Genomic DNA, 14522 nt, shown 5'->3' with positions numbered 1-14522 from the left:
TTCTATTTTATTTTTTGAGCTCATACAAACCTAGGTTAATGTTTTTCTGATCAGTTTTATTTTTTGACTGTGGAGTTTTTAAACATTGCAATAGAGATTTCACCTAGGTAAAGCTACAAGGCCTTTACTATTGTCTTATGTGTTGTACGTTTGTGTGCACTCTTGTGTTTTGTGTTGTATGTCTGTGTGTGCGTATGTCCATATTTCTTATATGAGGAGCGCTCATGAAAAAATGGATCTGAATTATTTTTTTTATTCACGTGATTTAAATGGTTTACTTTAAATTAGGTAAACAGCTGTTAAGGATTGTTTTTAAAGGTGGTTAACAGATCTGTTTGTTTACTTTCACCTTTCCTTTTCATTATTTTTAATAATTCTGTTTAGGATAATGTCTCTTTAGCATCATTGCCAGAATTCCTATCTCCATCCCAGTGCCGGTGAAGACTAAGATAAAACCAAACTACAGCTTCTATGATAGCTATCACAGTAAACTGTACAAACTGATGCATCAATGAATATAGCTCAACAAGTAATGCTCAATCAAGGAGTCGATTTACTTTGGGAGGAAATGGACATATTGATAGACTCCTCCGCTTTGAACTGCTTGCAGAACTTGCCTGGACTATGTATCACTTGTATGCATTGTGAACTATCGTTTGGTGCAGCAAATTGTGGTAGTGCTGGCATATCTTTGCTGATGGTGTCACCAGTGATGCAATTTTTCCAAAGGAGCCGTTAATTGGCTTGGTGTCGTGGCATTTCTGTATCCTCCTCCCTTCTGCTAGTGACGGTCTAAAATTTGGGGGCCAACATAGGTGAGGCAAAGAAACTCACCCCCCCACTGGCACCAAGGCCAAATTTGGGGGCCAACAGAGGTGAGGCAAGAAACTCAACCCCCCACTGGTGCATAGGCCATTCCACAAGTATGGCTATATGCTGGACCGATAGTCAGTGATGGGTATGATCCAATTGCAGTGGTACCAACCTAAGACAGGAGGCTGACGCCTAGAGGTCAGTTTTTCCCATGAAGGGTAAGAACCATATGTTGAATTGGACAACCTACCAGACACGGTCCTTAAGCCACATGCTTGTTGTTTAATTAATCAGAAGGGGGGAGATGCTGAGAGCCATTGCCAAGTAGGAATGACGCATCACAATTTCTTTGTCAGCCTACTCCATGTTGCTTAGAGGAAGGACTCTCCATGGTGGACCCAGGTCATTTGCAGTGACTTTGCATGAAAGGTGACCTTGCTCAAGGACCAGGGCCAATCTGGGTTTAGGGCGGATTGGGGTTTAGGATCGGGGTTTAGGGTGGTTCCAGGTTTAAGGTGTACCCTGCTGGGAATAGGGCGTATCCTGCTGCCTCAGGCGCGCCTGCTCCTTGAGTTCCCGTGGAGTTCTCGCGGGATTCAGAGAGTATTTGGGATTCAGAGCCCGGTGGAGTGTGTGGATTTTTCCCAGAACGTGTTTGTAGAGTGCTGGTGTGAGTTCGGGAATAAAGAGTTGCTGTTTGAATCTACAAGGTGTGTGGTGGCTCGTGATTTTGTGCCCAGCCAGACTGCGGCAATTTTCCACTTTCTTGGGTAATTCAGAAAGAGTAGATGGAGCTGGAGGGGGAGAGTTGCTCTTAGAAGTCTGCTCCTCTGAAACATAGATCTTTCCTAAGGAGAGGTCGCTGGGTTTATTTCACATGTTGCTCTTCTCTCCCTTGGTAGAACCATGGCGAGCTCTTCCCCTGTCTTCAGTGGGAAAATGCTGCAGTGTTCATTGAGGTAAAGTCCTAAGAGGGTGGGGACCTTCCCTCAGGCTGAAGTCTCAGGAATTCCTTGTTCTTATGCATGTCTATATGTAACCTCCACCAGTTTGTCAAAATTGCTTCTAAATGTTCTTTCCAGTTTAAGAATCCAGCAGCTATTCTCCTTGCAAGCAGAGTTCGGCTGTAGGTCTCTGGGTAAGCCTTTCTCTCCAGAGCTGGAGAGAGGTTTGTCTTATAGTCTTCAAGAAAAACGCCGGCTTTCAGTTTGTCCAGCTGACTCTTGTTATAATGACTCAAGGTCTTTGAATGCTAGAGCTGCAATCTTAAATCCACCACCTCTCATTAAATTTTTATTTTGAGTTAAAGGTAGTTTCATGTGTAGTTTTAAGAAATAATATATAGGGCTAAATTTCCTCCATTGCTAAAGTTGTGTAAAACATGTGGCACGGTACTTCAGGATGAGAATTCACAGGGCTATAACTAATACTTTTATTTCAAATTCTCCAAATTTTCTGCTGCTCATTCGTGTGTGTGTGTGTGTGTGTGTGTTTGTGAGTGTGTAGTAAACTCTATAAAATTTTCTCAACTGTACAAGTTTGTACATCTACCAAATTTAGGATCAACTATTTAAAAGGCTTCATGAATAGAGGAAAATATTTTGTAGCTGTAAGAAGGTTTAAGATAGTTAGTGTCACTTATTTCTATGCCTGTTTTTATGTATTCTTATACTGGATTAAGAATAGCATAGAGGGGCTGGGGATGTGGCTCAAGCGGTAGCGCGCTCGCCTGGCATGCGTGCGGCCTGGGTTCGATCCTCAGCACCACATACAAACAAAGATGTTGTGTCCGCCAATAACTAAAAAATAAATATTAAAAAAAAATTCTCTCTCTCTCTCTCTCTCCCCCTCTCTCACTCTCTCTTTAAAAAAAAAAAAAAAAGAATAGCATAGAGGATTTCAAGATGCCACTTTTGCCAGTGGTTGTTCTCTGTCAGCCATGGTCAACCCCACCTTGTTCTTCAACATTGCTGAAGACCAATGACCAATGACTGATGATTGATGACCGTGAGGCCTTGGGCTGCATCTCCTTTAAGCTGTTTGCAAAGTTCCAGAGACAACAGAAAATTTTCATGCTCTGAATACTGGAGAGAAAGGATTTGGTTATATGGGTTCCTGCTTTAACAGAATTATTCCATGATTGATGTGTCAGGGTGGTGACTTCACATGCAACAATGGCACTGGTGGCAAGTCCACCTATGATGAGAAGTTTGGTGATAAGAAATTCATCCTGAAGCATACAGGCCTTCGCATCTTGTCTATGGCAAATGTTGGGCCAAACACAAACAGTTCCTAGTTTTTCATCCGTACTGCCAAGACTGAGTGGTTGGATGGCAAGCATGTGGTCTTTGGGAAGGTGAAAGAGGGCATGAACATTGTAGAAGCCATGGAGCACTTTGAGTTCAGGAATGGCAAGAGCAGCAAGAAAGATCACCATTACCGACTGTGCGTAACTCTAATATGTTTGACTTGTATTTATCTTAACCACCAAACCATACCTTTTGTACCTCAGGAGAGCACCCGTCCACCCCATCAGCTCATGATATCCCATTATCTTTAGTTCTCACATTTTCCTTATTTCCCTCCCAACTGTAGCTGGATTGCAGAGCTAAGTTTATGATTATGAATAAAAACTAAATGACAAAAAATATTATAATGTCCATTAACGTCTGTTGTATTAGCTTGAAAATCCACCCTGTCTATATCAGTATGGCCACCTTTGCTATTTTGTTTGTTTATATGTGACTGATTTCTTAGAGTATTCCTTTAACTTTTATACATTTCTCCACTTTTTAATGTGTTCTCCTTATGAGGAGTTATATCTGTTCTCGGTTTTTCAAGTCTCTATCTCTTAATAGAAAAAAATGGGTACCTGGTTTTTAATATAATGACTACAATAGTCATTCTTATCCTTCAGGCTCACAATGTGGTTATTATTTCTCACCTTACTTGCCCTTATTCCATTTCTTACTTTGGCTGTTATAATGAAGTTTTTGTCGCCCTTCTTAACATACAGATTGTATTCTATTTTTCATTTTCAATAATATTTACATTCTCATTCCCCTTTCTCTTAGTAAGACACAAACAGTTTTCTTTCTATTCATGTACAAAATAGTGTTTTCAACTGAGAAGTTTTAATGGCTAATATTTAACTGAGTGAAAAGCTTAAACATTCCCTTAATATCTCAATAAGATAAGGTCCTGAGATGCTAAATTTCCCATACCTCATCTTCTTTCTCCCCAAGATAAGACCTTTGTAACGAATGGCTCTACTCTCATTCTTTTTGCCAATTCTAATTCCTTTGTATCTTTTAAGAGAATTTAGATCTAAGTAGGACTTCTCTTAAAATCTTTATCTCTTATTTCCAAGAGTCCTCACTGTGCATTGCATATATTTGTATAGTTTTGGTTTATGCTTTGGATCTTATTTGTATCTTGAAATTTGCTTCACCACATCTCTAATGTAATTCACATTTAATAGTTTCCTTTAATTAATTTTGCTGATAGTTAATATCTGGAAACATTTGAAAACTCCAGGAATCTGTATTTTTTCTCTTTTCTTTATTGAATCTTTTATTATTACTTTATTGTTATCATTCTTATCAGTTTGACTCAAGGGTTCATCTCATTCCTCCAAAGGTTACCTTCCTGAGGATGTGTTTGGGATTGTTTTTTTTTTTTTTTTTTTTGATCCTCTTCCCTCCTGTACTTGGCACCTGTATAAGTATAGTTCTTCTAAGTTAGCTCATCAAGTTTGGTTGCTATGGTGGCTTCAATTGTGGGAAACCTTAGCTGGTGTCATGGTGTGAATTTACAGGACACCTTCTATGGCACCTGGATTAATTTCTCCACTCTCTGTTCTTTTAGTTTGATCTTAGCCTCAGGCCATTGCTTCAGCTGTTCTTGGCCTTGGGCACAGTGGGCATGACACAGCACATTATTATGCAATGACATACACCTGCCTCTGGAAGTTCACATACTCAGTATTGCTATGTTCATTGGGGACGCTCCACCTTTGGGTCCTGGCCCTGCACCCCAGATTAGTGGCACAACTGGCTTCCCATGATAGGAAGAAGAACTGATACCTTTGAGTCCCTGGAAATTCCCTAACCTTTGTCACAAACAATTACCTTGAGGCTCAAGTAGCACTTTGTCTCAAAGGATGCAGAGGCTGTATGTGTCAGAAAGGGACCTAAATCCAAGCGCCAGGTTTTCAGGAAATCCCTGTGTTGACTATGGCACATAGATGTGTAGCATTCTACTCCATACTCTTACAAATGCTTCTTTCTGCTTCTGTTAACAAAATTATTTTATCTCTTCAATGATATTTTTATGCTTATTTTAATTTATTGATTATTCTGTCCCATTGATTTTGCTTTCCTTAACATTATATAGACGTTCAGCTTGTTGTCTCTTTTGTTGTACTTGCTTTCCTCAAATGTCTGAATATTTTTGCTTTGTCTACATCTTATTTTCCCCCAAAGGTATCAACTATCTTGACTAGACAATTGTTTGAGGTGGCAAGGCCAAGGCCAAGGCTCTGGTGCGTGCTATACTCTTAACAGTGCTTGGCTTACCATGCAGAAAAGAGCTCAAGGGACCCAGAGCTGGACTTGACCACTCTTGTGGATATGACTGACCCCTTATCTTCTGGAAGCTCTCTTACTCCCTACCTTTATCATCACTCTCTTCCCAAGTAGTTTTTTGCTTAGGTTTTGTGTCTTGGAGTGAGATGGATGAAGAGTCAGGAAGAAAGAGTGCTCCTGAGCCAGCAGATACAGATGCACCTGTTAGAATTTGTTCCACAGTCTAAATTAGACTCCTAAAACCCCCTCAGGACTTGTTCCACAGTCTAAATTAGACTCCTAAAACCCCCTGTAGATCCATGTAACACTGACCTGGAGGGGCTGCTTCACAGTCCTAAAATGGAAAAGAGGCAAGAAATAATTCAATCTGGGAATATCACAGAAAAGAGGGTAGAACTCATAAGCTCTGACACAGGCTTAAGCCAATAGTTACTGGGAAAACCCAGTAAACCATACAGACTGAGGATACCCAACCTCACCAATCAACCTTAACATCACTAAGCTGAAATAGCCAGAACTTATCTCTCTCCTGAAATAATGTAATAAAAGCCAAGACCGCCACCCAAAGTATCCAAAATAATTAAACTCAGTAAAACCATAAGACTTAATCATTGGTTTGTAAGTAATGAGATGGAGAGACAATTAACTATCATGTTTACCAGTCAGATGAACAAAACAGAAATTTTCATGGACAAATAATATGATTCTGCACCAAACATATGTATTAAAATCTGGTTAACTTTTATAGGTTTATGACTGCTTTTAATTTAACTAAAGGACCAAGTAAAGGGCAGCCTAGAAAGACAAAAAACTTTTTGTTAATAATTGCTTTACTTCAGCCAAATATCAGAGTAAAAAGCAGTGGTTTCACCCCCATCCTGTTAAGAAGCTAAATCCTAGACTTCTCCATTGCCAATATGGAATGAGGGAACCAATCTGCAGCCTGCAGGATGTCAGAGAAGATCAACAGGTAGCTGGTGAGCAACAAAGACCTATTCATGTGAAACAAGGGACAAGACCTCAATCATTCTGTGCTGGCACTGATGTTGAAGAAGGCCTAAGGGAACTGGGACATCTACCATCACTAGCACTAAGAGGAAGATCTCAAATCAGAAAAGTAAACTTCTTAGACAAAGAGCAGAATAAATTCAAAGTAAGAAGAAGGTACAAATAATACAAACAAAAGCAACAATCAATGAAATTATAAATAGAAAACAATAGTGAAAATCAATGAAACAAAGAGCTGTCTCTTTGCAAAGATCAGTAGCTTAAATGAATGTCTAACAGAACTGACAAAAGAAAAGGAAACAGAAGCTACCCATACCAGACATAAAACAGGACACTGCTACAGACCACCACCAACAAGAGGGAAATTAGGGATACTGCAGACAACTCTGTCTGGGAGTCTGACTAATTTGGTGGAACGCACCAGTTTCTCCAGAACGCACACCACCACTACTCAGGCAACATGAAGCAGATAATTGGCACAGATATCAAAGTACTAAAGATTAAGTACTTACACAAAATCCGAACCAATCATTGATTGAATAATACTATCAAACAATTAAAGAATTAGCACTAATTTTATAAAATAAAATCTTTACTAACGGAAGAAGTTTGGAGACTTCTCAATTTATATTATCAAGGTTATAATATCCTCTTAAAAAGCAGAGAAAGACAAAAGAATGAAAGAAGAAAAGGCACAGCTATACATCAATATAAATACAGATGCAAAATCAAAAGAAATAATCAGCAAAATATAATTTATCAATATATAAAGACAATTAACATCATGACCAATTGGGTTTATTCTAAGGATGGAATATTAGTTCAAAATTCAAAATTTATTAATGGAATCTACCATGCTTACAGGCTAAAAGATTAATAATCATATTAATTGATGCAGGAAAACAAATTCGACCAATTGCAGCATTCATTCATGATAAATAGTCTTTAAATGTAGGAATACTTTGGAAATGTATTCTACTGATAGAGAAGATATACAATGTACTTTCAGCTAATCTTACACTTAATAGATTAAAACGGAATGTCCCTACTAAAATTAGAGACAAAGAAAAATGTTCATTCTCACCACTCTTGTTTAGCATGGTGTTAGAAGTTCCATACAGTGCCACAAGGCAAGGCAAGGTGGATGTAATACCATCCCTGGGGAATGTCAGAGAAGAGCGCAAGGAATATACAAAACAAAATCTGAGCATAAATAAGTGAATTCAACAGGGTGCAAGATATAAAATGAGTATCTCCAAAGCAATTTTGTAAATACTCATTATTAAATCTACCAAAACACATATGCTAAAAAGTGCACAACTGATGAGATGTAAATAAGTAGAGGGACACATAGTGTTCATGTATTGGATATTTGACAAAATAAATAATTAATTCTAACCAAATTTATGCACAGTTTCAACTCTAATCCTGCCAAAATCCTACTAGTAAATTTATAGACATAGACAAGATTATTCTAAAATTTATATAAAAGTCATATAAACTGTAATAGCTAAAGCCATCTTTAAAGGAAATATCAGAAATAATTCTGATTTTTAAGGTTTAATTGATGACTAATAATCAAGACTATAACATTTATGAAAGAATGAACATGTATCTCAATGGAGTAGAATTAGAAACCAAGAAGTAGACCCAAAAATTAGGACCAAGGATTTTTTTAAAATACATAAACAATTAAATGAAAAGAGGTAGACTTTTCAATAAAAGGTGGCAGAGCACTTAGGCATCCATAGGCAAAATATTGACACTTGACCTGAGACTCACATCTTGTACAAAATTTAGTTCAAAGTAGATCATAGAGTGAACTGTGAAATGTGAAACTATCTTTATGAAAAAAAATATATATGAGAGAATCTAAAAACCTAAGGCCAGATAAAATGTTCTCTTTTTTTCTTATAAATTGTCTTTTAAAAAATTGGTTCCTTTTGGTTAATTTGTTCTTTTTAGTTATACATGACCATAGAATCCATTTTGGCATAATTAGAAAAGCATGGACTATATCGTGTTTTAAATCAGTCCCCAGAACCTCTCCTTCTCCCCTTCTCTCTCCCAACCCTGTTCCCTTCCCTCTGTTGATCTTTATGCCATCTACCAATAGTTATTAATTTTTTACACTTCCTGCTTAGAGTTGTTTTTGCTATTCTGGGTCTTTTATTTTTCCATATTAATTTCATAATTGCTTTCTCTATTTCTACAAGAAATGCCATTGGGATTTTGATTGGCATTGCATTAAACCTATAGATAACTTTTGGTAATATCGCCATTTTGATGATGTTAGTTCTGCCTATCCATGAACAGGGTATATTTTTCCATCTTCTAAGATCTTCTTCTATTTCTCTCTTTAGGGTTCTAAGTACATGAAAAAATGCTCACCATCTCTAGCAGTCAGAGAAATGCAAATCAAAACCACCCTAAGATACCATCTCACTCCAGTAAGATTGGCAGCCATTATGAAGTCAAACAGCAACAAGTGCTGGCGAGGATGTGGGGAAAAGGGTACACTTGTACACTGCTGGTGGGACTGCAAATTGGTGCAGCCAATTTGGAAAGCAGTATGGAGATTTCTTGGAAAGCTGGGAATGGAACCACCATTTGACCCAGGTATTCCCCTTCTCGGTCTATTCCCTAAAGACCTAAAAAGAGCCTGCTACAGGGACACTGCTACACCGATGTTCATAGCAGCACAATTCACAATAGGAAGACTGTGGAACCAACCTAGATGCCCTTCAATAGACAAATGGATAAAAAAAATGTGGCAGTTATACACAATGGAATATTACTCTGCATTAAAAAATGACAAAATCATAGAATTTGTAGGGAAATGGATGGCATTAGAACAGACTATGCTAAGTAAAGCTAGCCAATCCCTAAAAAACAAATGCCAAATGTTTTCTTTGATATAAGGAGAGTAACTAAGAACAGAGTTGGGAGGAAGAGCATGAGAAGAAGATTAACATTAAACAGGGGTGAGAGGTGGGAGGGAAAAGGAAAGAGAAGGGAAATTGCATGGAAAAAGAAGGAGACCCTCATGGTTATACAAAATTACATACAAGAGGAAGTGAGGGGAAAGGGGGGAAAATAAAAACAAGGGGGAGAAATGAATTACAGTAGAGGGGGTAGAGAGAGAAAATGGGAGGGGAGGGGATGGGGGATAGTAGAGGATAGGAAAGGCAGCAGAATACAACAGACACTAGTATAGCAATATGTAAAACAGTGGATGTGTAACCGATGTGATGCAGCAATCTGTATACGGGCTTTGCAGAAACATACTTTATCGACCTAAGCCTTTTTTTTTTAATGTCCCACTACTGTGTAATAGAAGTATTATGCAAGACACAAGCATGAGCCACATGTACAATTTTAGATTTTCTAATGGCCATATTACCATTTTAAAATTTTTATCATATTTATTTCAAACTAACGATGATAACCTTATTCCCATAGAGGGTACAACATGACATTTCAATACATGTTTCAATCTGTGATAACCAGATCATCATAATTAGCATATCCATCACCTCAAACATTTATTATTTCTTTGTGTTTGGAATATTTCTTACATGTCAATCAAACATTTTTTAAATTGTAAGTTTTATTTTTATTGATGTGGTTGAACATAATTTTATATTCACTGCCATTTAATAATACTTATATATATTATATATTATATTATATATTATTATATCCAGTTTATCTGTCTTTCTATTGAGTTGTTTTTGATTTGTAGTTATTTTTAATTCTGGATACTAATTTATTTCACTTTAATGATTCACAAGTATCTCCTCTTTGTGTGTGAATCAATATTTCAATGTGTTTTGACATAGAGACATTTTCTTTCATGACTGACGATATTATTTATTTACAAATGTTTTCTACACTGAGAACATAAAGATTAGTTACCATGTTTCTGGAAAGTAATCATTAAACAAATTTTTTGAAAGAAGGCCTCTTTTTAAAACTATATCAAGCAGCTATTCCTTAAAAAAAAAAAAAAAAAACTGCCTGAACAACTAGGCTAAAATATTGTGTAATAGGAATATGAGTTGTTTCAATGAGACATTTTCTTTCATGACTGACGATATTATTTATTTACAAAGATTTATTTACAAGATATATCTCTTGCAATACATTTTAAAATGGTAGGCATTTTAAATTTAAATAATAAATTAATAAATACTTTTCATGGTTTGAAGAAAGAATAACATCCAGTGAGCTTCTCTTCAAAATCTATAAACTCCATATTACTGGACTCCAGATGTCAAACCTCAGTGAGTCCACATCTTGTAAATATTTTCTAGCTTGATAAGGTGACACTGAAAAGGAATTGATATTAGCTTATTTTGATTCACCTAAATTGTCCTCTCGACAACCCACAGATACTTTATTTGAGTCATATTAAATCAGAATTCCAGTGGAAAGTACTAAGGTCAGACATTTATGTGAATGACTAAAGATGGAATTGATTTTTCTTACAGAATGAAATTTTTAATCTCAATAATCTTGAAACGTCAATCAAGGGACAGAAAAATGAAAACTCAGGAGGGGAGACTTGGACTGTAATGAGAGAAAACTTTCTCCTCTCTATGGGTAAGGAGATATGTTATTTTGCAAAGTATGGTAACTCTTAGGGCATTTCTAGTGATGCAAGCAGGCTTGAGATCCCCGTTGGGTCTGTGGAGACAGGTTGAAGATGTGGAGACGTAGTCCAGGCAGAGATCCTGGAGATTCTGGAATTTTGTATGAGGTTTACCTCTTTGTCATGTGTTTTCAGTCAGTTCTCACGAGGTAGAGGAAATTGGATTCTTTCACATCATAATGGGTAGAAAGGAAGCAGACCTTCCATGCCTAGGATGGATAAGGGAAGCTTAAAAGTGGGTAGCTTCCATGGAGCTCATGGAGAGGAATCCTGGGTGGTTCCTACATGCTGCAGATCAGTTCTCTTCATTTCTCTTTGATACCAGCTTGGGCATAGGACCAGGAGGTCAGAGGTAAATAAACCACCCCTACTGGAGAAAAATGGGGACCAAGCCTGGACAACACAGAAATGGTTCACATACATATAAAGAGAGTCTAAGTTTTGCCTTTAAGCCACAGGGAATGCAAATGCAGTGGGTATGAAAATGTGGGTGCCATTAGATTCTTCTGTACTGGGCTTTTCTCCAGACTGACTTATTTTTGTCTGAAGGGAGCCGGGCCTGGGCTAGAGTTTAGCAGCCTCATTATTTCTGAATTTCCTATAAGCACCATCTTCTCTCCAGAATCTTCACACTGCATCCTTCCAGTCTACACCTGCTATTTCTTTCCTTTCCACGGCTTATAACAGCTCTCCAAGTGTGAGAGGCATCTTAACACACTGGTAAGTGGCAGAAAGAGAAATTCCATGGTTGGGAATGGGGAGGAGGGAGGGAAGGAAAATGAGAGGGAGGAGATAATCGCAGAGATTAGCCTCTCTTGCTAAAAATAAGACATGTGATGCTCTGAAAAGCAGATTTTTAACTGCTGAATCCAGATTTCTAAATGGACTACTTCTCTGTAGGACATCAGATTTTTGTAAGAGAAATGACTTAACTAATTACGAAGGATCTCATAAAACATGGGGCCATTTTATGCTCACCACACACTAGGAAAATGTATCATCTATGCTAATAAGAACGGGCAAATCATATTCTCAATTTTCATAAAAAGAAAAAAAAACAATATGTAGGCTTCTAAAAGGAAAAGAGTTATGGTTTGTTCCTTTTCTCCTCCCTGGCTGTTTTCTGAATGAACTTTTCTCTGGTGTCAGGTACCATGTTAAGCAGTTCCACATCGAAGTGTGGTACTACATGAATGACTCTGGTCCTTGGGTAAGCACAGAGGTCTGCTCTTTGATCACTTGATATAGGGACTTCCTTTTCTTATCAAGTCATCACATTACAAATAATCCCAATAATTTTACACAGAGATTCTACAAAGTAAATTTTAAAACAAGGCAGATTCGGGGCTGAGCTTGTGGCTCAGTGGTAGAGTGTTTGCCTCGCGTGTGTGAGGTCCTGGGTTCCATTTGATTCTCAGCACCACATATAAATGAATAAAATAAAGGTCCATTGACAACTAAAGAATATTTTTAAAAAGGCAGACTTAAAATGTAGAAGAGTAGTTCACAACCATAATTAAGGGATTTTATTCCAAATGAACAGAATATTTTCAGTCCTAAGAAGCTGTTCACTGTCCTTTCCTTCTTGGAGTAGTGACCTTTGCTGTGTCCTAGTATGAACTACAGGAGATAATGGCCGGCAGGTTCTTGGAAACCCAGGTGACATTTTGTTCTCATAGAGTCAAAGCAGTGAGCAATGTGATGCCTCAGGGTTGCCTTGGAGGAGAACGTTTTAACCTATGTTTAAAAGAATCTCTAGAAACTGCTTCCCCACAGGTAAGAGGGAGAAGGGGGAATTGAGGAATCTTTATTTTCCTAAAGTACATACATTTCAGAAAATTCAGGAAACAGTGGAGATATAGAAGTGTGCCTATCAAATCAGCATTCCTATCTTTTAGATCCCAACTGGTCCAGCCTTGAAATTACAGAGGCACCCCAATTCTCTATCAGAACTATAACATCTTAGAACGAAAAAGACAAAATTAGTAGTGGTGCCCAAAAGCCACTGGCTAAACTAATGGCTTTAAACCTTCTTCACTGTGACAAACTACCAAAATTGTGTTTTATGTACAACAACGACAACACACACACAGAAACCTATATTGTGTTTGCTGCACTCACATATATCTTTTCAGTTCTATTTCATTAAAATTACTTATGATTCCATTAATCCCAAAGGACTTTAGTATTCTTTTTAGAAAACAATTTTACTAGTAAAAAAAATCCCCAATAAGATACATTATAGATCTGAGTAATTATAGGACATAAAGGGGGCAGGCAGGAAAAGGGGGATGGATTTGAAAGTGTTCGGAATTCCCTGCACACTGTACCCTTCTTTAATATTCAGCTTCTGTAGGCACTTGGAAAGGGGACAGACTCTTTTAGCTAGTTTCACTGATAATAAAGCATGGTTCGATCACAAGGATCACAAGGAAGATCCCAAGGAAAAGGCTTACCTTCAAAAAAAGTGATTGCAAAAAGTATAGAAGAAAGAAAAAAAAAGTCTGGATTTATGGAAATTATGTAAAGTTCTCTAGGGAAATAAAGGAGGAAAAAAACCAAATATGCTTCTCTTATTCATCATGGTAAGGAAGGTCAGAAAATCTGATAGCACAGCAAAGACACACATTACAAAAATACATTCATCCAGGTACCGGGTCCAAGGATGGTAAAAGAGAAGAAAAAAAGAGAAGGGGAAGAGGTAGAAAAGAGAATAGAGCTTCTCAGAGTGTTCTGCTAGTGAAGAGATATGAATTAGTGAATCACGAGGTGGATTATAACGAAGAACAAGATGAGTTTAGGGAAACAAATAGAGGACAATATAGGAAATGGTAAAAAGAAAAAAGGAGATTTTCCTCTTAGTGAAGTGGGAATCTTCTGGCAATGTACTTGAAGCAAGCATTCCCCGAAAGAAAGTGAGTTTAGATAATTGTTTCATTTTTTTTTCTGTAATTTAGAGATCACCAGCTATTTTTCAAGAGAATGATATAGAAGATATTGTTGGTTCTGTAACTAAAAGAATAGTGAGAAGCTGACATGAGCTCAGGTTAGAGCATCCAAGATGGTGAAAACCCTAGAATGAATGTCCAGTTAAAAACATCAAAAGACCTGGATGCATTCATCCCAGAGAAGTCAGTGCTCGATACAAAGCCTCTAGCTGCAAACAGAGATTACTTAAATTCTTTGTGAAATGTAAAAATGAGAAAACTCATTTTTGCTGTTTGAAAGAGTCACACTCTAGCTGAGCACAGTAGTGCATGTCTGCAATCCCAGCAGCTCAGGAGGCTGAGACAGGAGGATGGCAAGTTCTAGGATAGCGTTAGCAATTTAGCGAGGCTCTGAGAAAGTCAGCAAGACCCTGTCTCAAAACAAAAAGGGCTAGAAATATGACTCTGTGGTTAAGTGCCTGTGGATTCAATTCCTGGCACAAAAAATAAAAATAAAAAAAAAATGTCTTGGGC

General features: G+C 37.5%; 1 pseudogene; it reads left to right on the top strand.

Annotated features, from left to right (window-relative positions):
* The first annotated feature begins 2933 nt into the window (after nt 1–2933).
* On the top strand, nt 2934–3266 carry LOC107147972 (annotated as a pseudogene).
* Nucleotides 3267–14522: the final 11256 nt, after the last annotated feature.

The sequence above is a fragment of the Marmota marmota genome, unplaced genomic scaffold, assembly GCF_001458135.2.
Source record: "Marmota marmota marmota unplaced genomic scaffold, marMar, whole genome shotgun sequence".
Lineage (NCBI taxonomy): Eukaryota > Metazoa > Chordata > Mammalia > Rodentia > Sciuridae > Marmota > Marmota marmota.
This window is presented reverse-complemented; position numbering and strand designations above follow the sequence as displayed.